General features: G+C 39.7%; 1 long non-coding RNA gene across 2 annotated transcripts in view; it reads right to left on the reverse strand.

Annotated features, from left to right (window-relative positions):
- LOC103471610 (uncharacterized) overlaps positions 1-25,416 on the reverse strand; it is a 31,790-nt gene extending 6,374 nt beyond the window's left edge. Inside the window, exons 1-2 of one of the 2 annotated variants that reach the window (XR_001776994.1) lie at positions 25,242-25,416; positions 17,974-18,076 (exon numbers count right to left, since the gene is read on the reverse strand). This is a non-coding gene — a long non-coding RNA (uncharacterized LOC103471610). Of the gene's footprint in view, positions 1-17,973; positions 18,077-22,268; positions 22,357-25,241 lie in introns of those variants that run through there. The other variant, XR_534681.2, reaches the window with a different exon arrangement.
- Positions 25,417-27,442: the final 2,026 nt, after the last annotated feature.

Below are 27,442 nucleotides of genomic sequence, written 5' to 3' on the forward strand. Positions count from 1 at the left end.
ATATATATATATAATTACACCCTATGGAGAAATAAAATCTAATTTTCTCTCCCTGACCTGCAAATTTACCAACTTATTTACTGACTGTCTTGTCAGATTTTATTTTTAATGTTTTTACTCATTTACACAATTAAATTCTGTAATTATTTCTGATCAGCTTTGTGTTTTTTACCTAATCTGAGCTAATCCCTTTAATTTAATCATTTGCATTGCATTTTTGCAGGAACTGCAAATATTCAAGCTTCCTTTAAGCTCTGAGGTGCTCAGTTTCTGATGCCCGTTTCAAAAATAGACGTACATGGAGTGCCACATCACCATGCAGTGTAGGAGGGTTTACAGGCCTTTAGAACATTTGGTGTAGGGACTACTGCTGATTGCTGTTGCTGAGGTGATTGTTATTAGCATGATCACAGCATTATATCCTCCATATGGCCTCAGTGGGGACAGAGGCCGAAGCCCGTTCAAAGGGACAGTCATTGTTACAGGCTGATCTCTAATCTCTGTGGTTGTCTGCCCTAATTAAAAGTCTCGTGGTGGTGTTGGGTGCCTGGGCCTCTTCACTGCAGGAAATTATGATCGCAAACGTCTTCCTATCGAGTCCTGCGCTTGGCACTACAAAGTGACGCGGGCCGCCATTACCTGAATGGGCTGGAATCAGAGCAGACAGCCGCATCATCCCGGCTCTTAGTCTATCAGGGCCGTGCACAAGTGGCCATTGTTGACGCCAAAAACGGGATTAAGGAGGGTCTTCAAGGGAATTGATTTTCATGTGAGAACAATGGAGGGGCGCAGAACACTGGGGCCTGGGACTGAATCACACAGCCAAAGAGTTTTATAAAAAAAAAAAAAAAGAAAAAGAAAGAAGGGGTGCGCCATGAGCACTGAGATTAAAGCAATCAGGCTCTTTACCCCCACTCTTTCTGGATGGCCCGCCTCCCCTCTCCCTCCCTCTTTATGCCCTCATCCGCCCTGCACAGTAATTTTAACACAAATAATGACTATGAACAAAAGCCCATGAAGAATATTAACAAAACAAAGAAACAAAATTTACTTTTAACCAAATTTTCCTGTTTGCTTTTACCCAACTAAGGACCAGGAGCAACTCCCTGGGTTGAAGTTTGTGCAGAATATATGAGCAGATTCTGGACACTTTGTCCAGTGCAACTAAGAACCCGGCCAAAGGCTCATCTGTGTATGTGGAGAGGCGACATGATTCTTTGGCGGGGAACAGCGTTGGGGGGAACATGACGCGTCACTGAGAGGGGATCAGGGGTTACGGATGAAAGAGATGGCCGCCTTGTCCTCTGTCTTTGGCTGACTGCATGCAGCTGTGAGCGCCATTGTGGACATGCTCATTTGCATACGTTTGGCAGGAGCACCAGGAGGCAGAACAGGCCAAGAGGAGTGGCCCCCCGTTTAAAATGGAGGCAAAAGGGCAGGCAAGTAAACACCCAGTGCTTGCAGATACATACCCATGCATTATCTCGGCTACAGTACACACAATGGCAGTGGCCAAAGGAGGAAAAATAGGCCTGTTAGTCCAAAATCAGCATGTAAATGCAAACAGGAGTCAGAACGTGTGCGAGTTGTGTTTCGGTGGATGATGAGGCCATGACACCCTGATGTCATAATGACAGACATCACGACTGACAACTGAAGGAGTGTGCTGTGTGGGGCTCTTGGCCAGCGGCAGAGGGGTGTGTCCCGCCCTGACTAGAGACAGGTTTATTGGGTCTGATGAGCGCTAAGCTCCTGTGCCTAACCACAATGGAGCCTGTGATCTCCCTTTGTGGCTCATTGGGAAGCACTGGTGCGCTCTGCAGCCCCCGCTCTGTCATTAGACAGATTGTGAACAGGCTGCACAAGGCCCAGCCAGGGATGACGGAGCCACCAGCCACTTCATTAGGGGCATTATGAAGAGAACTGAAGCTTTCTTCTGCCCGCCTGTGTCCAGAATTCACAGGTCTGTTTAATCACATAATTCTCCTCAAGTGCCCCGAGGAGGCTGCAGCACAGCAAGGGCCCTTTAGACCCATGACAACTTGGAGAGATTAATTATATTCATCTTTTGGAATATCTGCAGAATAAGAGGGAGTTTGATATTGGCTCATTTTAAATTTTTTTTCTCACGTCTTTTTCCAACTAGGTCTTTGATGTCCTCCTGTTATTGTTGGGGGACGTCTGTGCAACCCTCTGCTGCCGGAGCTTTGATATGCTCCGGCAAGGGTTAGGGGTGAGCGTCCAAAGGTCTAGGGCCAGAACGTCCTAACTTCTGTCTTGGAGAGGAATGACCCCTGGACCTGAGGGTTGGTCAGAGAGCCTCCAAATTCCGCCTCCCTTTGATGCACGTCTCTTTCACAGCAGTTAATTAGCCAGGGTGGCTAAACGTTTAGCCTGGGTGTGAAAGAGTCTGGGATGAGCATGTGTGTCCAAGACATTGCCTGCTTTTTTTGTGTGTCACAAGGTCTTTTGAAACAATGTGGTACTTGGACAACTTGTTTGCATAGCATGGTGGGTGAATGCAGCGGCCTATTCATGAGAAGTCTTTCAGAAAGAAGAGGTTTTCGAAGGCCTTTCTGGCACTGAAGGGAAGTCCTTGACATTTCACTCATTTCATCTAATCAACTACACAATTTCACTCTTTTTCTCAGAGTCTTTGTTTGTTACAGGAATCTGCGCTAAGGAGGAGCGAAATCGAATACTCTCTTATCTCTTAAGCGGCAGTTACTGCAGCCGGGAAAAATTTTCAAGTCACTGAATCATATCTTTCCTTCATCTTCGCTGTCTTTTGGAGCATTAATATGAATTTCTCAGGAAATAGCTTTCATCAGGAGGAGCCAGAGTTTCATGCAGCATCCAATTTTTCTCTTCTTTCTTTTCTTATAAGGAGTCGTGAGCCAGATTGGTAGCCTCAGCTGTAACATGCTGGATTCATCACTGCTTATATATCAAGTCTTTCCTGCTGCACGTAAGGAATAATAATTTCTCAGTGTGACGGTTTGAAAGAGCAAAGAGAGTCCATTTGTTCAATTCTAGAGAGGCAGTGAAACTCCCCTTTACTGTCTGGCCTTCAGCGCCGGGGCCTAAAATAACAAGGTGTTGCAACTGAACAGCAATTGGGTTGAATTTAGACCAGACTCTGCTTTCAATAAATATGCCCACTCTTTTCACAGCAGCACAGGTCAGCACAGTTAGCTGTAAGATGCTCCTCAATCTATAAGGCAACCTTCAATCATTTGCAAATCGAGCAACATCAAATAATATTTCATCTTAGGTAGCCGGTGGCTCAGATAGAGCAAGCAGGGAGCCGGGTTTAGCCTGGTTGACATTGCAAACATATTGATCTTCTATTGAACGCGCAGCCAGTCCAGACAGTTTCCAACCCCAGGGACCTGAGAACCAAATTATTCTCTCATTTTTGGCTAACTTCTTTCTTTACAAAACTGTATAAGCTTTTTGGAAAGACGAAGTTTTAAGTAAAATACTAACTCCAATCCTGTGCAACTCTTTATTTCCATTCTGTTATCTTGTCAGCTTTGCAGCCATCTCACCGCAGTGCCTTATACGGATTCAGATGCATCAGTTGCCATTGCAAACTATGATCTCAAAGACATGTTCCAAAACAAGACCCTTTTGTCTTAACAGGCATGAGAGGATTTTAGGAGATTTATACCCTGCTTGTGATTTAAACATCAAGGCTTAACCTATTTCTTTATGAATAAGCAGTTGCAGGGGAGTTGCAGCTCTCCCTGGATAACTTGATGATTCATTCATTTGTGGATACATGCAAAGGAATCGCTTTAAAGCCTTTGTTACTTGAATATGTATCTCATGAGTATAGCGTGTTTCTTGTTTAAGATAATGTATTTTGGCCAGTGTAAACGGGAAGAGGAATCTGTAATCTCAGTGTCATCACATCTGCTGTTTTAAAAGGGACATTTTCCAAGTTGTTAATTACACATGTGCAAAAGGAACAAAGCATTCCTATTCCCCATTGAATCATAAGCTAAGCTAAACGCCATCATTTATCCAGTATGTTGAATTTGTTTGGAAGCTACTGTAAACATTATTCTGCTTTTCAACTGCCGTCAAGTTGATGTCTGTAGAGTAGGGGTGACATTTTCTTGACTTGCTCCTTACAGCATTTTGTATCGCTCTGAATGGAGCGTTCTCCAAACAATTTTGAAGACTCTATATCGTGTGTTATCCAATGATTGCCGCAGCATCCGGTACCTCTTCACATGCTTTTCTGTTTGCAGATTGCGTGCCGTTTGCTTTGTAGTCAGGACAGGTTTCGGGAGCCCTCTTCTGCTCGGCCACCTGCCGCTGTGGATCGATCAGCTCTCCGGCACCTCAACCCAACGCCCCCACAATGCAGCACCCACCTCCAGAAACCCACTCTGTCCTTGGCTACATCACGCAGACCAACAGGGGGCTGGCTTTTTCTTCTTTTTTCTTTGCTGAGAGACGTGGGGCACATCCATACGATGTCAAGGCTTCAGAAAATATATTGTTAGCTGACTAAGCTCACATCTGTTTGGACACATGCAACAAATAACTAAAAAATGGCAGATGTGTGTGCATATCAGAGATATATAATATGATAGCATTTCAACTTTTTACACATTTTGTTACAATACAATCGTAAAATGTGTATTTTCTTGATCTTTATTAGATGGTGTAGCATCTGGAGCAGCAGCAAATGATGCACAAAGTTGTGCAATATTTTTTAAATCAAAAAAAGGATGCATGGATTATGTTTTTTTTATCAAAATATAAAAACTGTGAAATAGATTTCAGTTTTCTGTACTCTAATATGCACAAATAAAATCCAGCACCATCAAGGTGTCTTAAAAAGGTATTCATTGTAATCCAGCAGTCACTAATTTCCTTACTGTTTCAATCATGACGGTTCTGTATACCATAAAACCTCCAACATATATTTTTTGCTCAGAGAACATCAGTTAAAAAACAGCATCATGAAGAACAAGGAACACAACAAACTTATGAAGTTTAAAACAGAACTAGATAAAAAAAACTGACAATTTTTGACACAACTGAAAACCTACAAAACACATGAAAGACAGAGAAGCTGCTAAGAGCCTCATGGTCACCCTGGAGGAGCTGCAGAGATCCACGGCTTAGTAGTAAAGATGACCCACAGGGCCAGCCTGAGGTATAGGTGAACTTTATGACTGCCTGGGGCCTCTCGCTTGTCCAGGGCCCCCAAGAGGAATTGAATTAACACAGGACAAGCTGACAAATACCCCAGTTGTAAACTTAAACGTAGAATGAAAGGGAGAAAAAGGATCAACTACAGACAAAATAAACAGGAGGTCAGCGGTGCTGTAGTGGATGGTGGGATTAACTAGAGGTGGGCCCCGAAGAAAACTCTGCTTAAGGTCTTTCACCACTCTGATCCGGCTACGTTCTGTCAACAGAACAAGTACTTGTCGTGCACTTCACAAATTTGGCCTTTATAGAAAAGTGGCAAGAAGTAAAGATTTGTCAAAATAAAGTTATCAGAATTCATGTTTGCAGTGTGGCACAAATCCTTTATGGCACACAGCAAACATGTGCACATATAAAACCAGAACGTACATTTTTAGCTAAGTACATACGAAATGTTTATTGTGGTAGAAAACTTAATGTAACATCTCCACTATGAAACATGGTAGTGGGAGCATCATGCCACGGGATTGTTTTCCGTCAGCAGTGACAGAGATGATGGAGAAATTTAATAAGAAAACCTAGAAGAAGCTGCAAAAGAGTTAAGACTGGGACGGAGGTTTATCTCATGCTTTTCAAACCACATGTTCTTTTCCTTTGGCTTCACAGTTATGTATAACTTTGTGTTGCACTATCACACAAAATCCCTGTAATAGGCACTGAAATTATAGTTAAAGAAAACACTGTTTTGTAAAAGTTTGGCAAGTTGTCTGTTGTAAAAATAATGCAGCTGTTTCTTTGTTTTACCTTTCCTAAAATAAATGCTGTCAGTATTTTATATCCCCATAATAAATTAGTGTAAAATGCTGCAGTAGAGAATTATATTTTCTATTCACACAGAACACTTTAACTTTAAGTGTATTAATTATGCATTGGTCAAGACTGGATCGTCTAAAGGAAACATTTAGAAAAAGGTCACTAGCGTATGTACAGGGTAAAGATATGCTTGCATTTAATTAAGACCAGAATAGTTAAACACATGCTGAGACACTAATGAATACCAGCCTAAAAGAAGCACAGGTTAAACTGCTACACTGCAACCAAGAAGGGTGCTTTTCCTACTCAACTTTTTATGAAAGAAAATCCTTCCGCTTGTCAGCCTCATAGTGGATCATCGGTTTAGACAAAAACAAACCGGGATTGGAGGAGGAGTGGAAGTTGTGCCAGACCGTTACAAGGGACTCCCTGCTGCATATCCAGAAGAGAGAAGTTTTCTATTATCAAGGACTCTCCCTTAATGATGAAAGTAAACAACATGAACAGGAGTGTTTAATATTTCATAGGCCACCCACAGGTGTGGAGACGTGCAGGGAATACATACATCTATATGGCAAAGCGGGGCTGATTAAGATGGAGGCCACTGTCCCAGCTGCGGTGTGCCGGGTCTCCTGTGAACATGTGTGTATGTGTATAAAGTCTTGGACATATTTGCTGCCTCAGTCTTTTTATTTTCCTCCTCACCCACCCTCTCTCTTTCACCCTCTCTCTGTGGTGATATATGGAACATATGGGAAATTATTGTGGGGTTATAAAGGGCTGCTGACTTCAACAGACATGCAATAAATTACACTGTTTGTGTAGGGGTGGAAAAACACAAGCTCTTTAGGAACACTTAGTGCAGATTTCCTGTACACACTCAACTCTCCCTCTTTCTGTCTTCCTCCTCCCCCTTGTCTTTTTTTTTTCTCTAACACCTCCTCTTACCCTTTAGCCAGTTCCCTCAGTCTCTCTCTGACTTCCTCTCACCATTGTAACACAGACCACAGCACAATCTCATTCTGTTCTCCTAGTTGGTGGTAACACAGTGGGATATATCCACACAATTACTCACATAAAACTCGTAAAGCCTGGAAAATATTTTAATAGTTTCCGCACCCCCTCAGTGGCTACGAGCTGCATGTGCAGAGCTTGGTGAGCACCACCAACATTATTGGTGCAATTAAATGTGAAACACCAGAGAGGAACATGGGGGAGTGGGAGCACAAAATGGCTGTAAACAAGGAAAATGACACTTGACAAGTTGTAATTTATGGACGTCGTTTCAAAGGCAAGAGACTCACCGTTCCGACACAGGCAGAGCTGCAAGAGTGAGGCACAAGGAAGCAGGCATTAGAGGAGCTATTCACAGAATGTTAGCGCATCAAAGCTACACAGACACAAAAAAAGGGAAAAGAGAAAGCTGTGACTTCAAAGTGGAAGCATGATGAGCAACACAGAGAGAAACCAAGAGAGAGACAGGAAGTGTGTGTGTGTGTGTGTGTCATGAGAGAGAGGATGATGGTATCCAAAGCAAGCTCTGAATGGGGAGCTGAGGTAAAGGGGGGTTTGAGAAGGCCCCTGGATACAGATGAACACTCCTCGTCTCAAAGAACCCAAAATCATAAACTTATACACAAATTTATGCACGCGTACACACACACACACACGCACACACACACTGCCTGTCTGGGGAAGGCACACCATTAAACAGAATAAAGTAAAAGTTGAGCTCACACACCTCAGGCCTATCTGGAAACAAATCAGCGTCACCATTTACGTGTTTACTCTCTTCAGAGAATAAGGACAAAACTGCACCAATAACATTCAGCAAAAATAAATAAATAAATAAAACTACATAAATGGAGGGTGTTCTCATCCAAGCAAAATAAGAACCTCAAGTTTGTTCTAAGGCCAGATGAGTGATTTCATAAAAACATTTTTTCTTTTACCAAAAGAGTAATGCTCTTCTAATCAACATAATCTCCTATTGAAACAAGAGCAGATACGTTTTTTTTTTTTTTTTTTTTTTTAATTAAAGATTTTAGGCCAAAATACTAAATTTTAACAATATGGGCATTAATGCAGTGTCTTTTTGACAATGTAATTGTGAAATGTTAATACCTCCAAGTTTCTGTAATGAACAAACAGATCTACTAATATTTATTGGGCTTGACCTTATGGGCTGTTATGTTAATTACATATTCAGTTTTTGTTTGGACAAAGGTAGAGCTGAACATGCATGCTCTGTATTTTTCCAATATCCTGCACTGGTAACATGGTAGCAGAGATTAGTTTCTTTCTTTGGGGAGTTTTGGATCCTAAAACAGGATCTAATAAACAGTAAACATCCATCTTTGGAGCTTAGTCTTTAAAAAAAACAAACATGTTAGTCATTCAATTACTTTTACTGGCATTTTTAAGTGGCTGTCTGGTATCAAACTAAAAACCTTGGTGTTATTTTTGACCAGGACATCTCAATAAAATTCCATTTTAAACAGGTGTTTCGCTTCTCCTCATTTCACCTATGAAGTATTGCAAAAGGAGTCACACTAAGAAAGTAGTTCATGCATTTTTTACTTCAAAGCAGGACTACTGTGAGTTCAGCGAGAGTTCTGGTGAAAATTAAAATTAATAATCAAGCTTCATCATATATTAGAGATCTGATTGCTCTATATGTTTCCAACAGAGCACTTCGCTCTCAGACTGCAGGTTTACTGGCGGTTCCTACAGTTTCTAAAAGTAGAGTGGGAGGCAGATCCTTTAGTTATTGGGCTCCTCTCCTGTGGAGACGGATCGCAGTTTATTTTTTCAAACTGGTTCAGAGCTTTTCTGTCTCTCTGTCCTTCATACATGAAGCCAATAAAAGGGCACTACTGCCATTAATTATCTACTTTTTCTTTAGCATAGAAAATATTCCTAGCTGAGTGTTTCTGTGTTTCGCTTGTGTGCAAGCTCTGTCTTCTAAAACCCTCAGCCAGTGGCAGATGGCTACTTACACTGAGCCAAGTTCTGGTTCTGCTGGAGTTTTCTACCTGTGAATGAGGAGGTTTTCTTACAGCTTTCGCTACGTATATGCTTAGGATTGCTGCAAAGTCAACAACGCAGTGCAAACTGTGTCCACATGCTTGTAAATGCTGCAAGTCAGTGTCTTGATGCGATCTCTGTTGTTTCTGAGGAAGACATTTTCACAAGTTTGAACAGCAAACTGAACTTGACAGCATTGTTTGATAACTGGGATCAAATTGGAATACGGAACAGATTTAAATTGACTTTGAATCTTTCTGTATGATCAACTGAATGGACTTTCTACTATGTTTCTGAAAATATCAGTTTTGTGCTAGAAAATGTTTTACAAATTGTTGACAATAACTCTAAATTGAAATTTAACAGAAGAATATGGTAAAGATTGTAACCAAAAAGACAAACAATGTTTTTTAGACAATGTCCGTCTCCTCTCAGTTATCATCTGTTTCACCTTATATTTAAAGCTTGATGAAAACAGCTGAGATAAACGAAATCAGATTCAGGAAGCAAACATAAAAACATGTTCTTTGTTGTGTTTTTAAGAGCAGAGTGAGAAAGTGTAAAATGAACCTACGTCTCATTGTGTTTCAAACTTTCAGTTTACTTTTCAGAACGCGTTTAATTTCACCAGCCACTCTCAGACTTAGTTACTGCCACATCTGTATACTCAAGAAATCACTTCAGTAAGGTATTCTTGCTCAAAAACCACCGAATTTGACTTAATTAAAAACATTTATGCACAGAAAAGTGTGACTAAATTCCTCCACAATGAAGAAAACTTATTGCCAGTGTTCGCAAATACTTGTTGGCAGTTCCTTCCAAAAGGTGGCACAACGTCTTATTAGCTTCAAAGAGCAATTACTTTTCCACATTTGGGCACATGTTGTTATTGATAACTTTTCCTAAACAATATTTACACGTGTCATATTCCTTCCATTTCTTTATGGTGCATTTAGCTGATCTTCAGGGGGATTTAAGGACAATTTTTTGACATACTTTTCAAAAACATTTTCTCTGATTTGCTTTGCTTAGAGTGTTTTCTTTGTCTTTGCTGTGATGGCAGCCAGGAAAGCTGATTAGCCAGTGGGAGGACCTTTCAGGCACAGGTGTCTTTACACTACGATCAGCTGAGACACACCCACTGCACTCAGATGATTTCCGTTCCCCTCATTGTGACACTATTAGCACCAATTTGCTGAATCTGTGTTTAACTGGATCCTGATTGTCATTATTTTTGTAAAAAATAATAGCAAAAAATATAAAAATAAAGTTTTGTCAAAGATTTGTTGATCATGAGTGATTGGGGAAAGCAGTAAAAGATGTAAAACATGCAAGGGAATTAATACTTTTCATAGGCCCTGTATGTTTTATATGAAGTCATGAGATTTTTTAATAACTGAAAACAGCAGCTCTTAATCTTAGCAAAGTTGCCTTGAAGTTCAAGGCAATAGGGATTTAATATTTTGGATTTTATGTAAACCTATTAGTGGTTCTGGTGAATTTTACAGGTTTTACTTTCCAGTGGGGCCTTTCTGGTTGGAGATGCATATTCTCTCTATACAGGCACAAATTTCCTGCGGCCACACCAGTTTTCTGCCATAGTCCACAAGATAAGGCATGTTAGATTAACTGGCCTTTCTAAATGGCCCTTAAGGGGAAGTGCATGCTGGTTTGTCCCAGTGTTGGCCCTGCCAGCATCTTGGCTGATTGTTTGTAATAAAACCTTCAGTCTCCTAATAACCCTAAACCTGCTTAAGAAGGTAAATAACATCATTCAAGACCCATGGCTAATTATTTAATTAATCTGTTGCAAGCAGACTGATATAGCATAAGCTAGGAATACGAACCAGATATCTTGTGAACAAAATGAGGAGGACATTGCACCAGACAGGAGAGTCTAATTAGATGTTTGAGTATTTTCAGCATGTCGAGGATCCAATTTAAAAACTTGGACATGATACTAAAAATGACTACAGAAACTGACTGCCTCAGAAGACTCTTATCCTAGAGGCAAAAACTCTAACTTGATGCTTCTTTTATATCATACTGTTCACCAGTCAATTTTTTTTTTTTTATCAAGAACAATAACTGATTTCTGTTTCCAGTAATTATGGTGGAAAATTCAGAGGTGACAAAAGGAAAACCACACAAAAAAGACTGAGAATGCTGTAAGTGTGGCATTTTATAAAACATTTAGAAAAAAACATGCTGAACAATTCACTGAATTATCTTCACACAAATGTGTGACATCAATGATAGCGTTGTAGGTATATTTCTAAATTTGGCCAGGAAATAACTTGTGAGTAAATTGAGTCAACTCTTGTAGTTTTTGTTTGATTGTTTTTTTTTTTTTTACTTTTACTTAAAAATATTTGGTTCTCCAGTCCAATTCATCTGGGAAGCTGGATGAGATTCAGGAGGTTTGATAATAAAAATCATTCATAACAACAAAAATCTTTCTCAAAATAATTCACATCTTTCAAAGTGTGTGTGAACTCCCCGTTTGCTGCTGTTACATTTTGTTGCATAAAAGCCACTTGAATTTTCCAACTACAGACAAAACAGGAGTTTATGCAAATCTTATTTTTACTGAAATAGTTCAAAAGTCATAAGGATCAATACTGAATGTGTGTTTTATGTTAATACCTAGTATTAGCTGTGGTAGGGAGTTTTATAAGGAGTTTCATTTTTGATAGCTTGAACTATTGTAGGTAAAATCTCACCTCTGTGAAACTGTCCAGCATCACAGAGGAAGACTTCCTGGTGTCTAACATCAGACTCCCTTTAACTCCCCGTCTGTTTCTGATTGGTTGAGCAGCTTTGTTGATCTGGTTCAGGTTGAGTTGTAGGTGAAAGAGCAGGAGGGAGAGAAGCCGTTCTAAAGTAGCATTTGTTTTACGAGAAGAGATTTGCATCATATGCTCCATCAATTTGTTTGATTATGAGTGAAGCTCTGCAGGAGTTGGTTTCTCACATCTTGAACATGTAAAAAGGCCTTTGGCAACTTTTTGGAGAATACAAGTATCCAAACTGTTAGGATCTTAGGTTGTTTTAGAGTTTTATTTGATTCCAGATTCATGTATTCTGTGTTAGCTATTTATTTGGATTAGATTGATCTTGTTCCTGTTTTTCTTTAGTCCAGTCCTGACTTAGTGACTCTAGATTATTATGTTTATTTCTAGTGTCTAGTTATTCTTACTCTAGTTTATGTTTAGTTTTGCTTTTCTGTTAGATTCACTTCCTAGTCCTCATATGGACTCTCCCTCGCCCTCTGTGTCACTTTCTCTCTTTCTCTTCCTCTTCCCTCAGTCTGCCTTCTGCTCTCACTTCTCCGCTCTCTTCCTGCTGGTTCTTCTCGTTATATCCCAATGTTTTTTCTTTTTTTTCCTGTTGGTTCCTTTCCCTTCTTTTCCCTAGGATTTATCGTTTTTGTTCTTCTCTAACTTCCTTGGTTTTCCTGTGATTTTGTAAATGTTTTGTTCCTCATTTTTTCACTAAATCACCAAAATCTACTCAACGTTTCTGTCTGCCGCATTTGGGTCCATCAACACAACCAACACAAGTTTCTGTTTTGTACTGCTGGTTGAATAAACTTCCTAGATACGCCACAATTTGCCAGTCTCTTCTAGCAGTGTCAAAAATGGAGGTAAACTTTGTATTTTGCATCAGTTGTTCAACAGCATCAAGGATAGCATGTTACTGTGCTTTCCACGTCTTGTGACTGTTTGAAAATGATCCCGGTGGAAAAATGATCACCTAATACGCCTAATCAGCTGAAAAGGAGATTAATATGACATAAGACTGATTAGCTTGGTAACTTCTGCCACTCTGAGAATTTATTTACTTTGTCAAAAAGCTCACTGTGATATGAGCTTTTTTTTCTACTAGAGGTAAATATGTAATTACTGATAAAAACATCACAGAACCTCATTTCACAAAATCTGAGTTTAACGATGCTGATGTGTTCCTATAACAAAATCAGGTTTCTACATTTCCAGTTAAGAACATCCCCAAGAATCCTGACTACATTCATATTGAATTCATGGCAAATATTTTCAAAAGAACACAAACGTTTTAGAATAACAGCAGACATTATCTGCAAAAATGGTAGTTAGGATTAAGGCGTCTGGTAACTTTAAGGGTAATAACCTGGAAAGTTATTATTGCAGCTGGTGGGAATGCCTACTGAAGCAGATGTATATATGATTACTTTATTAATTGTGTGAAAATTCAGTAGATTATAGCTGCAGTGCTGCATAAAGATGGCTGGAAATTTTCGCTGTCTAATTAATACTTTGCTAACTGACTTGTCATTAAGTCTTTAATCTACCAGATGAGGTTTTTATAAACTGGAGTTTATGTGTTGGATAATTCAGGCTCCTGAACTGACATTCAATTATTGGAAGATAAAAACTTGTCACTTAGTGAGTACAAGTTAAACAAAAATATTACAGTTTTTATTTTTATACATGCAAAAATCTCAATACACAAAGATCTTCTGTGTAGCATGATGGATGTTTACAGAAGATTTTTTTGCTTGTCATAAATAGAAAGTTAGATTTCTTTGGTGTTTTAGTTGAAATGTGAAAACACTAAAGTATCTTTCTGGATCCCAGTTAACTCAGTGTTGGAGTGAGGTAAAATGCATAAAACCTGTGGGGGAATTTTTTTTTTAGGTTGTGAAAAGTTAAGGACATGATTACAACATTACTGCAGATCAGGTAATGCTTTAAAACTCAAATCCATGTCATCTTCAGCTCATATATTTAGAGATTTGATGTATCTTTTTTATTTTTTACGAAATACTTGGTTCTGTCATTATAAAGCAAAAATACTCCGGAGTTTCACAAAAACATTAAAGTAATTCCTCTTTATTTTTTAGCCAGATGTGTTTTTACAGTGTTTCATACTAAATAATGTATTTACTTTACCAGTTGAATTGTGAAAAACAAAAATAAATTTGAAAAAATGAAGGTTTTAGGTTTAGGTTGCTGTTTCGTTACAATCTCTGCTTTCCTCTAAGTTTTGCCTCATCTGTGGGACACTACAGGGCCTTATTTTGTGTAAAGTTTCATAAATAATACCACAATCTAACAATTTTACAAAATAAGTGAGTAGTTAGTTACTTTTCCAATCTGTTACTGTTAGATTGTTACCATATTTATCTGTTTCTTTTGTTGTCACTAAACAAAACAAACAAACAAAGAAACCCCTGATGTATTCACGCTGTTTGTTTCTCTCCTACTTCTTGGAAGGTAGCTGAGTGCTAGTGGAAGGTATCCAATCCCACGGCTCTGTCAGCGCATATGTGTGGCTGCGCTCGCGAGATGGTGAACAGAACAGCCTTTACTCTGTGAAAGCAAATGCATTATTCTGAATTCATCGGTAACGCAGACAAAAATAGCATCTTAATAGACATACAGCTCGGTGGAAAGAGTTTAAATATGGGGAAGCACTTTAAGACACAAAGCTACACAATGGTTGCCAGTTCAAACGGATATGTCAGCGCTACAGCTGGCGTCTCCAAAACAATGGACACCCTTTAGTTCAGCTAAAGCTGTCAGTCCGGGGGAGACTGTGGAGTTTGTTTCCGGACACATGGTGGAGGAAATGCTACATCTGAACGGAGGAATGCATCATTTCATGGTTCTAAAGTAAATAAAACCTTTCATTACTTATCACTGACAAATAAACATTAACTGCTGATCATTTAAAAGACTTAAATCTGTTTTTCTCAGTATGTACTATTCCATACACAGTTTTTTATGCAAGTTGTTGTTTGGAGTTGCAGATAGGTTGTTAGAATTAGAGCTTTTCAAGATGCTTTTCAAGAGGAAAAAGAAGACCGACGGTCCTGTACTGACTGCGGTTGGTCTGTAATACTTAGAAATATGTTGACCTTTTTTAAATAAACTTTCTCGTCTGCAAATACACTTTAGACATAATTTTCCAGTTACACAAAAAAGTGCTTTAAGAAAAAACCCAGTGTGTCTACATTTTCTTGAATCATCTTTAAACTCTTCAAAAGACTAATTGATTTCTTTAAACTTCAAATATGTAATGTTTTCATTACGTAATCACGACCACAGCCCTTTCTCAGAAGAACATCCGCTCTTTCATCTGCTTTTTAAGAATTACATTTAAAACCAAATGAGAAAAAGTGTTTAGTGATTATGCTTCAAAGCTGGACCTGCCAAAAGCGCAGGACAGTGAAAATAGTTTAATTTTAGCAATGAGTTCACTTAAAAGAACCACGTCTTTCAAATGTGATACACAGATTTGAGCACAGGACCAAGGAAATTGGAGGAAATTAACAAACATGCAACTCTTCACAGCAGATGCTCGGGGTTCTTTGCAATGAAACTACACAAGTTAAATTTGCAATGTTGTTATCCTGTAATTTGCAAAATGACAAAATGCTAGTCTGATGCACTAAGCACCTTCAATTGCAGCTCATTAACTCAGTCAGGGGGAACCATTTTACAGGCATGGAGAAAAACTATTAGAATACTTCTATTAAATGGAAGAATAAATATCCGGTTGAAGCACAATGTGTCTTCATTTTGGCCCAAATGTGATATATGCCGTTGCCATGGTAATGTGGCGATTGCTCCAGCCCTCCTCCCAGCTGTTGGTGGGTTTTGTGTGCAGGAGGGCGAGGGTAAAAAGAAAGAGGGAGACTGTGTGTTTGTGTGCGTGCACACATGCATTGATGCCGCCTCCGTGCTGTGTTCCCCTTTCAGCCCTCAGAATAGTGTCTCTACTAATCCGTGAAAGTTGCGGCGCTCTGAACTAGTGGCCAAGGCTTTTCCCACTGAACCAAGGCCCAGGGTCCGCGCTCGACTTCACACTTGATTGGTCCCTCCTGCGGCAGACCTCTCCTCCCCACTAGGCGTGGGCCAGTCCCCCTCGCCGGTCTCCCCCGGCACTGCCGGGTCGCCTCTCCCCACCTTAATTACCAGTGCTTGAGTCGTGGACTCACCAAAAAACCATTATAGTCTGGCCAGCCTAACCTCAAAAGCCCTCACACATCCAACGCTTAGCACCTTCACGGAGACGAGCTGAAGATCAGCCCCAACTCCACCAACCGAGCACCTGTTTGTGCCTGTGATGCCCCGCAGCACTCTGGACTCGCCTGCTGTTGGTGCAGGCCGGTATAAAAAGCAGGAATTGGCGGCTGTGCTGTTGCCCTGCTCCTCCTGCAGTGGAGGTGATGTGTTTATTTGACCTGCATTAAGAAGATGAGACGGGCCTATCTCCTTGTTCTGTTCTATGAAAAGAACTCAGAGTTCTTTGATAAATGACCCCTTCAAACCTGCACTGAGCTCTGGGAAAAACCTGAGTTGATGTGTAAACAACTCGGAACTGACCCTGCACTTCCTGTTTCAAACTTTGTACGTGCTTTCAGAAAGTGACATAAATGTGGAGCTGTGATCCTATTCCACAGTGTAAATTTAGAACTAGAATAAGCCAATTTCCTATTTTGGTGATGCCTACTAAGTTTAAGACTGCTGCAGAAATAGTCAGACCATATGGGAGTGAGCAGGTGAAATGCAATGACCTGGCAAATGGTCCAGATACTGATGAGAGTCGAGTACACGTCAGAAGGCACTGGGTGTGCTGGCACAAACTTTACCCAGGATGTGGATCAGACAAACACCCAGCACTCGTTAGTTTATTGCTCTCTTATTAGGAACATTTTTTGCCTTGCACGGATTGGCAGAGTCCCGCTAGCCACCCTCTTCACATGGCCCAGGCTCTGTCAGGACTGATCAAAAGACGTTTCTTCACATCTCCAGACGCCAGGGAAAAAAGGAGAAGAAAAGAGGGAGAGAAGAAAAGAGCCAGAAGGGGGCATACTGCTCTCTCTTTACTCTGGTCTATTGGTGAATGAGGACTTTTCACAATACCCTCTCCTTTCTCTTTTTTTTCTTTTTTCATTCTTTCACTGGCAAAAAAAGAGAGAAAGAAATAGCATTTCCCAACGCGTTTGCGCCAAATTGTTCTTGCCATATCAAAAACAATTATCCTCAGGTTAAGAATGTGCCTGCAGAATTACAACCGATCCAGGGGGAGAAAGCAGTCTTCACAAATTTGACTGGCTTCCAGGCAGCCAAGACCCCCTCGAAGTGGTAATGAAAAGTGTAACTTTAGCCTCCCAGCTGTACGTCTCAATCCATAATCCTTCCCCAAAAACCTCACCGTAGAGCCGCCTACCGCTCCCATGGCGTTCCCAGCCTTTGCCGGGCTGGGCCTGCACTGATTTATGTGGCAGTCCTGAGTCATACTCTCAACCTGAAAAGGATTTGCTCTCCTATATTTACAGGGGTAGTCAGGCCGGCTCTCTTGAAATACAGAAAGCCCTGTCTCTGGGCCTCAGTCCCCACGGTTTTTTCCCCTTCTCTGCCTCAGCAACAAGGACATCTGGGACCTTACAAGAATCAGCCGAGACTCCAGTGTTTTTATGATGGAGTCTTTCTGCAGAGGAGAGGTGAGTTTCTCTGTGTGTATTGCCTTAGTTTGTGCCAGAGGTATCTGCAATAGATTACAGTAGCAGGGTCAGGCCTAAGCTCAGCACTATCCGGCTAAGGGTTGGTCATTTGGCCTGTAACTTAACAACAGACCCAGAAACCTGAAAAAAACCAATGGAGCATGTTCTTGTAAAACTGTGTTTATTGATATTTACTTGCTTACATCAAAAAATGAGTTATAAATATGTTGGGGGGTTTTTCAACAAGTACAATACAATTTTGATAAACCAGTTGCTCTGTGAAACAGATAATTTAAGTAATTTCTAGTCAATAATTGTAAAAAAAAATTGAGAAGAAGCATGAAAATCTGATAACATGAAAGTAAATTAAGGATTTTCAGAGTTTTTACAAACGTAACTGCAAAGAAGATTTTACTTCTTTGATTTTTTTTTTTTTTTTTTTCAAAAAAGGCACAACTAGCATTACTTACCCTTAAAGCTTGACTAAAGTTCTGGTTAACCTGGAGTGTTGACATGTTGGTAGTGCTATGATTGTGGATGGTGGTGGTCCACTCTGCCGCCGCGGATCCATCCCTGTAAAGCAAACAAGCCAAGGTGACCTCTAGACTCCTGGGTTTGCACATCCTGTGGTCGGCTGTCTACGTAGTGTGATGGAGAGCACAGCGGGTGGTTGAAGCAGCCTCTAAGAAAGGGATAACTTCATCTCATTTATATATATCAGTGCACACGTGTGTGCGCATGCAGGATGTGAATGCACATGAATGTATTGTATGTGTGTGCCTTTGTGTGACAGCCATGTGGTTAATGCTGAGCACCATTTGGCACCTTCTGTGCAGGAAAATGAAAGCATCGATGCTTTGGACATGCACAGCGCATGCCTGAAATGATCCACGTTTTTGCACCTGATATCTTGGTTAAAGGCCCAAATTAAGAGCTTTTGCCCCTGCAAAATTTCTGATGAAATTGCTCCTACCATCTCCTGACAAGAATCTCAAAGAAATGCGTCATGACCCGAGAACGACGTCTCAGCCAATGTAAACGCAGACAAAATGGCTGCTGTTGCTAAGCTAACACAGGGGAAGGAAGATGGAGCTGATGCTCACGCTGCTGCACAAAAACATCAAACGAGAGGTTAACTCTTTATGACTTTCGAGCAAGAAGCATGCCGAGGTGTTAAATTTTGCACATTTTGTCCAGTTTGTGTCGGCAGCTAACTGTTACCGTCGTCTACAGTATTTCACGTGTGCGGTAACGTGACTGACCCATAGATCCTTGCAAGTCAAGGCTACGCCAGAACTCCGCGCTCACGTAATTTAGCTTTCCCAGCATGACGTAGTTTACAAATTTGCACAATGTAGGGAACAATAGAGTAAATAAAATAACGGCACACTCTTCAAATGACTTTAGTTTTCGGAAAAGAGTGACTACATAAATATTTTCCGCTCAGATTCTAAGTTTTGAGACGAGCAAATGTGACAGCCTCATACGTAAGTCTGTTTGAGACTTTTCAGTTAAAAGTCTTCCAAGTTCGACACGAGGAAGCCTTTGGAATTTCTTTTTTATCCTTCGTTTCTTTCAGTGCAATGGACTAACTTTGGAAAATCATGTAAGAGATAGTTTTCTTTGAGATTCAAAGGGTAAGATTGGTAAGTTTTTTTTCTTCCCCCAGCAAAGTTTCCCCGCTGATAAGTTTTTTTAAGTTGCGTTGAAGTGAATACATTCCGAATGTTTTACAGTAATAACGTAGTTGAGAATGTAAAGACGAAAAAAAAAAAAAGAAAAAGGTGGAAAAATAATGCATCAAAATTAAGTGTTATTTTATGTTTTTTGAATAAAACAGAATAATTTTTCTTTTTAAACACCCGCCTTTTTTACGTAAATGTTCAAATCCTAATTTTTCATTAACCCTTTTATTAAATACTAAATTTGCTTAAATAAAACAACTGATCCGAACTCTATTTTCATCAAAAAGAAAATATTTATTGTTAAGACTTTGACCACAGTTGACCTACTGATGTAAATACAATTCAAAAGATTGTTAAGGAATAAAACATTTGTGTTGTCAGGATATCTAACAGTCCTGATGAGTAGGAGGGACACTGCTGACAGTTCAATGTCCTCTCTACAGACAAACATACAAAAAACAGATGGCGGCCTTTTATTTCCGAAACTCAGAGAAGTTTCACACTTGGAGACTTGGAGTGTCTTAGAAAAACATTTGATTTGAGTCAGAGGCTTTGATCAAAAACTGGGATTCTTATTTATCATTGCATATTATTTGATTACGATGAGAGCTTTTTATTCCAGACAATGTCCCTTGAAGAAACAAAAAAAAGGACTTGAAATAAGGGAATCTCGCCAATTAGATACAACCTTGAAAGAGCGCTCTGATGGATTTCCGTGTCTTTTGAAGCCGCACACGAAGTTCTGCAAATGTTAAAAACAATGGAAAAGAAATACAAAGAGACGCATTACCAGATGGCTTTAGCAACAAACAGCTAAACTAACAAAAAAGTACGAAGGAAGTAATTACTTTTTCATTGTTTTAGCTTATTCCGTTTGTCTGACATAAGCTAAAAACTTTAATAATTCTAAAACAAGTCGCTGTGCTTTGTTGAATTTTAGATCAGATACATATTGTCCTTTTGCTGTTCTTTTAATAAATCATATTCACTCGCTCAAGGATATTTTTTTAAAAGAATAATTTTTACGATAAAATTTAGACATCCTACATTTTTATTTATTACAAAAATATAGCTTCTTACATGTTTTATAAAAAGGAACATAAAATATGTATTTTTTCAATTGTTGCTTTACATTTATTCGTAGCCATTTTCAAAAGAAATGAGATTTTATTTTTTTTTATTTTCAAATTAGAAAAAATGCGGTTAAATTACAGCAATAACGACAAATTAATTATTTTTGCATTACTTTAATTTCACCGTAGTAGTAATAAATACAGTGACGCTGTACGTTCTTTTTTTTTTTAATAAGAGATGCTTTAAACTTATCGGCATTTTAAAAATGAACCAGAAGAATTTTTTTTTTCTTCTGCTATAATCTTTATATATATTCGAAATTTAGATTTTCTATAAACTCAACCAAAAAAAAACAATGCAAGAGAAAAAAAAGCAGGTATTATATCCACGGCACCTTGATATGGTAAGCCGTTTAATGGTTCGGGTTTTTAATTTGCCACGTTTTTCCCGATCGCAAACTTTTAGTTTTTTCGTATGCTACTTATTTTAGTTTTCTTTGAAAAAGTTATTTCATTGATTTTCTGAAGTGACAATCCTACATATACCTATGATGATGATGATGATGATGAAGATGAAAGTGATGGAAAGGACTGTGATCTCAGCACAGTGTCTCTTTAAGGACAAACATTAAAAAAAAAAAAGTGAGGAATCCCCTTATATAACAGACCTCATTTTCCTTCTGTTGAGTTAAAGTTATTCACCTAAAAGTTCTGGTAACATATCTCTTTGAATGTACCTTAATTTAGCCCAGCCATAATTCTGGTGTACAAAAGACACATGTCAGAGTCACACCGCTGATGAGAAATAAATAGGGAAAGGGGTTCTGTGGATGTTCTTCAAAGGAGCTCCAATTTCACACCGTCAAATAAAAGCACCCTTATAGGCACATGAGTGATAATCCTGCTTTTTGGACTTAAAGCTTTTTCTTTGACATAGTTGCATTTCAGTCATTCTGATATATTTATTAATATTATTTTGGGTGAAGATTTAAAGAATGTGGACGATGTGTTTTTGTGGCTCAAAGAGGATAGTTTTTTTCCCACATTTAGGTACATTTAGAGGGCTTTATAGTAAATCTGATCATGTCCTTCCTGTTAAATTTGCTTTTAAACATATGACACATCTCAGCTTTCTGACCTAAACAGTGCTTTGTATACCTCTAGGTTGCTACCATAGGCACAAGAGACAAACACCTGATATAGGACACATTTGCATGTTGCTGCATATGTCGACTGGAAAGCCTTTGATAGAAGTCTGAAGTCAAGATTTTGTAACTTATGGAGGAAAAAAAAAACTTTCGAAGATGCTGAGAGTATCCGAAACTTTCTCTTTCTTCTTGAATGATAAATCCATCTAGTTTTAAGCCTTTAAAATATCAAATGCAATTATATTACCAAGTTCTTCCTTCGTTTAAATTTAGTCTCTTGTACTTGATGTTCTCATAATTAAGACTTGACCTGCATTATGTAACCAGGAAGTTGACTGCCAACGTCCTGCAGCTTGTTTTCTGTGACATCTCATTGATTGTCAGCCCCAATACGTCTGTATTAGTTTCCACGCACTCCTGACATGCACTCTGTAGTAGCAGAAGTGACAGCCCTTATCCCTCCTTTGTGCCCCCCTTCATACTGAGACTCGGATTTTAGGGACGGACAGCTCAGGACAGGACAACTGCATCAATGCTGACTGAGCCTGAGCTACGTTTGCAGCAGAAGGCCACACTCTACTGAAACTTTCTTGGACTCGACAAAACAGCTGATCCTTCTTATGCTGCACAAGTCAGTTTTTGGCTTAGCAAAAGTGAGCAGAGTTACCTGTGGAGTGTGTAAAGTCTCGACCAGATTACAACGTTAAGAGTCCATGAACCAAAATCCCTATTTAGCGTTTTAAATGTTCCTAAATGTGGCAGATATGCAGCAAAATCACCACAGTTTCAAAGCATTTGGTTAAATAACGAAAGAACATGATAATAAAAAATTCACACATTGTAAATAAGATGCTATTACCGTCAAAATATGTAGGCCAGATTCTTTACAGCAAACAGAGAAGTTTCCTCCCAGGCAGCACCAGGAGGTGCTGTAAAGCAGTTAGCCTTTGATAGTACAGCAGCAGCAAAAACAAACATGGCTGACGATGGGGCCGCGGCCGACGGTGGAGCAGGCTGGTTCAGAGAGTCGATGTGAGATTAAGACTTGAATTTTTCGAGCCCGGAGCGTCAATATCAAACAAGATCCCCCTCCATGCCCAGTTACCTGGGGCTCGGAAAGGAAATGCACCCTGCCATGGTCTCGGCTCCCAGATTCTAAGGCTTGTTGAAAAAAGTAGAGCGCCGATGTTAGCATGGTGGCTATGAAGCATTGAGCAATGCGTAGCACCCTGCAATGCGACATGCTGTAATCAATGCGAAGGTGGGTCTGTTTCTAAGTAGGCAATCTGAAAATGACTAGGTCCCTGTGCTGTTCAGTTTATGTCTATATTTTTGAAAATTATAATTTTATGTGAAAAATGCCCACTTTAGTTAATTCTGTTTTTGCTTGAAAGGAAAAAAAAAAGTGCAGCACTTTCTTTTCAGGCAGGCAGCTCAAAGAAGTTTCAAACCATTTCAGTGCATCCATCTGCTCAACTAATTGCTACAAACTTTGGCTTTTAGGTGACAGCATGTAAAAAGAATGGGTTTTGTTCTGAAATAGTGAACTGATTGAGGCAGGAAACGGTCCCTTGAGTCTCAGATTAGGTTCTGCAGAAAGTGATAAACTAAAAGACAAAGTGAGGCGACCTGGTCCTCCTTCGTCCTCATCTGAAGTGCTAAACCTCACCCTGACTTTGTAACGCCTTGGCTTGTGAGTCACAACTGTGAAGATATAATGTTATTTAAACCCAATCTGTCACCAAATGGAGCGAAAGAAAAAAAAAATGCTTGCCAAGTGCACAAATCTAACATCACCACTTATGAGACACACACTCCCACGCAGACGGACACGCACACAATTCCCTATCTCTGTCATTACACGGGCGAAATCAGCAATTAATCATTAAAAAAAAAAAAAGTGAATTTATGGAGTTGTCATTATCGCGATCACTTCCACAGGTCAGGTTAGGGATAATTGACAGAAGCATCAACACGTATTATAACACAATTATGTAAAATAATTAGTTTCAACTGGTAATAAAGAAAGATCTAAAAATATTTTGTTAATTTGATAGCATACTGTAATGAATAATTTCCCGCTGATAGATATTCTGCCATCCCTCTTGGGTCTTAGCTGTTGCCTCAGCGCGTGACCCATTTCGCCTTTTAAGCGAACCAGAAAGATTGCTAATTTTGACAACTCAATTCGCGGGTAACCAACCCTTAACAAGTCTGCCACCCTCTGCAGCAATATTGAAATTCCAAGTGACAGACAAGAAGCGACGGCATGGCGGTGCCCTGATGGTGCCCAGGTGGTGCTTGTGGTTTCTGAAAATGCATGCTGCCACATGTCCATGATGGATGGATGGCCGCGATCCACAGAAAAGTTACTTTTGACATTTTTGACTACCATATTGGCAGTGGGACAATCACAGATTTTGTTTCCTTAAGTGGAACTAGCAAAGCGACAGAGTGGAAAAATATTCTCTGGTGAAAGATCTTTAGTTCCTGAATAAGCATGTATTATTACATGATTATGACTGATAATGATAATTACAATTCACAGAAGTTTGAATTTATGTGGTAAATATGTGGTAAAGGCACTTGAAAGTGTGACGTCTTTTTATTAACAAATGTGTCAAATAAAAAAAAAAATTAAATAAGAATTTGCTACAGCTGTCACTGATATTTAAGGCCAAAGCGTACAAATTTAAAGGGGCAAAAAAAGTATATATATACTAATTTTTGAAAATTTATGTGAGTGACAACGTCTGTGTGGTTCTTTAGCAATCACCATTTTTTAAACAAATTCCTTTTCATGATTATATTTTAACCTGTGGAAAAACAAAAAAGCAAAAAATCTTGAAACTAGAAAACACAATGTTGAAAAATATATTTACTTTTAATACATGGCTGAGATTTAATATTATTTCCAGAAAGGGTTTAATATTAGTTATAAAAAATATTTGGACATTTTATTTTAAAAACTGACTGCAGAAAGTGTTGAGTTTTTTTTGTTGTTGTTGCTAAAATATAAAAAATATTCTAACCTTGCGACCTCCTCATAGGAGCTTAAAGCACTGTGGTGTGTTACGTTTTGTCACGTTGATCAAACAGACAAGCCTGCAAAACAGAAGAAATGACCAACTTAAGAAAACTAAAGATATATCACTCTGGCTTCACATTGAAACTGCTGAGAGAGGCGTTTTTTTTTTTGCAACCACAAACCATATTAAGTGCCACATCAACATGGCTGCTGGACTTGGAAGAAGAATAATAACAGAAAAGAAAAATATAATATTTTGCCAATTGAATTTGGCAAACAACGCGGGCAGTGCATGTAGCGGTGGGCTGCTCTATAAAGACATCTGCTGATTGCACAGTTTGGGGAGGCCTGGTAGAGCAGAGCCTGGCAGGGAGAAGTGTAAAGAGATTGAGACCACGCGACAACTGCTGAAAGAACTCAGCACTCGGACGCTCACAGCCAGTTGCCTCGCACGTGAAGTTATGGAGTTGTAAAAGCGGTGAGATGCCTCTTCTGTGTTTTACGCTGCAAGAGAACCTGGACAGCACAGTGGCAGAATAATTTTAGGCTGCCAAAATCCAAGTCAAGGGTTTTCACATGTTTTTGTTCAAGCCCGTGACCTGGCAGGTACGCCACATATCCAGCAGAAACTGGGTTGAATTTTTCTGTGTCAATGCGAAGTGTTACCGAAAAAAAAGTTGAAAAAGGTTTGCACTCTAATGGTGCAATTTTGAACACACTCCCCACGCAAGAATAGGATGTGCTGCATTCACCTTCCAAAGAATGGTGGCAAATCGATGTCTGTCTGGCCTAATAGGGACATACCTGTAGGTAGGTCTGACCACATGTATCCCAGCAGGGTGTAGAGTCAGCGCTTCGAGATGCAGTTGGAGACGGAGGCCCGCTTCAAGCGTCCCCAACACTGTTAATATCTTTCTCCTGTCACAGTAAGACCAACCCTGAGAGACACGAAACAAAGCCTTCAGAGCCTCTCACCCAACAGGACCTGATCCGTGTAAACAGGCAACGCCTACGCCCTTCTGCCACACTACTTTTGGATTCACTATTGAATCATTAATGCGACCGACACCCATGTGATTTGCTCAGCGACCTGTCATGCATGTTATGCTATGTTTCGTAGAAATGCAGCTCATTGTATGCACAAAAATGTGGTGGTAGTTGCAACGCTTAAGTAGAGGAGGTTCAACAGCATTGATAGCGCAATTAAAAACAACCATACTGCAGGTATATCTGTGAAACTGCAGCAGAGAAAAAGTTTGATAAAAAAATGAGCTTTTTTTGATATGTCTCTCTCGTTAGCTACACACTGGGCGAATAACTTACAGGCTCGGAGGAGAAAACAGACGGACTGGAAAGAGTCAACTATCTGTTCTTTCATCTTTTTTCTTTTATCACATGTCTATAAATATTGGCTGGAACAACCTTTTCTCAATGGGCTTCAGGTGTGTTTGTTCAGCGAGAGTGCTCATTACAATTGAGCTAGGAGTTATTTTGGAGTTCAAAATACATTTTTTTCTGTTTGCAATTTGGCAAAAGTGAATACCTTTTCTCCGGAAACAATGAGACAAATGGTGCTGTTAGATTGTGCCTAACTCGAGCACAATCACTTTTGAACTGACATGTTTACATTGAGCTTAGATTTCATTAGGACATCTGAGGGCATCTGGTTCTGCCTCCGCTGTGCCGCATGGGTCCCTCTGATCGTGTTCACTCGATGTGTCGTATGTGTGTTTTCTCCAAGCCTCCTTGCCCCCCCATGACCTCTCACCCAGGCTCTCTCCCTTCTGCTTTGTTGTTCAGGTCAGAGTCCATGCACTCGCTCCTTGCAGCCACATGGCCACGTTGTGGTATGCAGATACCCAGACACAGGTAAGTCTGGTTCAGGTGCACCCCACAGTGATCCTGACCCACTCTTCTTCACCCCACAGCTCTCAGGGCCCAGCAGGGTCCCGGCAGAGGTCACAAGAGGCCTCAGCATCCCAGGGATGAGACTCCAGACTTGCACGAAGAGGAGCGTTTGAAGTAGTCCTGTCCTCAGCTATGTTACAATGCTAATATGGCTTTAATCAGCTCCAGCAGTTGCTACTTCCTTGTTGACAGGCCAAGGCAAACTCCACTGTCCAAGTAGTGTCTTATTGGTGACAGTCGGTTCATTGTCAGCTCGCAATGTTTGTTCTTTTTAAAGTAAGGTGTTACAACTTTAGAAGGAAGAATCACTGTTTACCAAGCTAATTAGCTGTGAAATGACTGAAGACAAAATTTGAATGAAAAAAAAGAAGCTAGCAGCACCATAAAGTCCACAGCGTGTTTCCAAATACGTTATGCAAATATGTCTCCAAGTGCTAATACATGCCCATTATTACCAGCTGCGATTGCTGAGCTGCTATTGTTTTTCACTTTGTGAGTGCGTGAGTGTTTTTGTAGCGTACCTTGGCAGCTGTTTTTACAATGCCTTGTAAAAGTATTCCAACCCCTGGTATTTTACACATTGACAAGAAGTTGTATTTTTTTGTATTTAGCTTCCAGTACTCTGTTTCCCTTAAATTAAATCCATTGCAGCCAATTATAGTAATATTTGATCGTACTATAAAAACATCTTGAAACATAGTGGTTGCAGCATCATGCTGTGCATAATCATTTCTTTAACAGGGGTGTAGAAGATGTTCAGAGTTGATGGGAAGATGGGTAGAGCTTAATATCGGGCAAATCCTGAAAGAAAACATGTTAGTGGCTGCAAAGACGCATTAAAGCCAAAAGGGGGGTGTTTGGATCAAACTATTTTCAAGTTTTAGAATGGTCCAATCAAAGTTCAGACCTAAATCTAAATCTGTGGAAGCCTTAAAAGTTTGCATTTGTGGATGTTTGAGCTATTTGGCAAAGAAGCCTGGGCAAAAGAAAACTATGAATGCTTTTAGTTTCACTTCACGGTTACACGTTACTTTTTCTTAGTCATCCCAATGAAATATGTCAAAATTTATGTGAAGAAGTCCAAGTTGTATGAATAA

Source organism: Poecilia reticulata, linkage group LG10 (assembly GCF_000633615.1).
Source record: "Poecilia reticulata strain Guanapo linkage group LG10, Guppy_female_1.0+MT, whole genome shotgun sequence".
NCBI classification, from domain to species: Eukaryota; Metazoa; Chordata; class Actinopteri; order Cyprinodontiformes; family Poeciliidae; genus Poecilia; species Poecilia reticulata.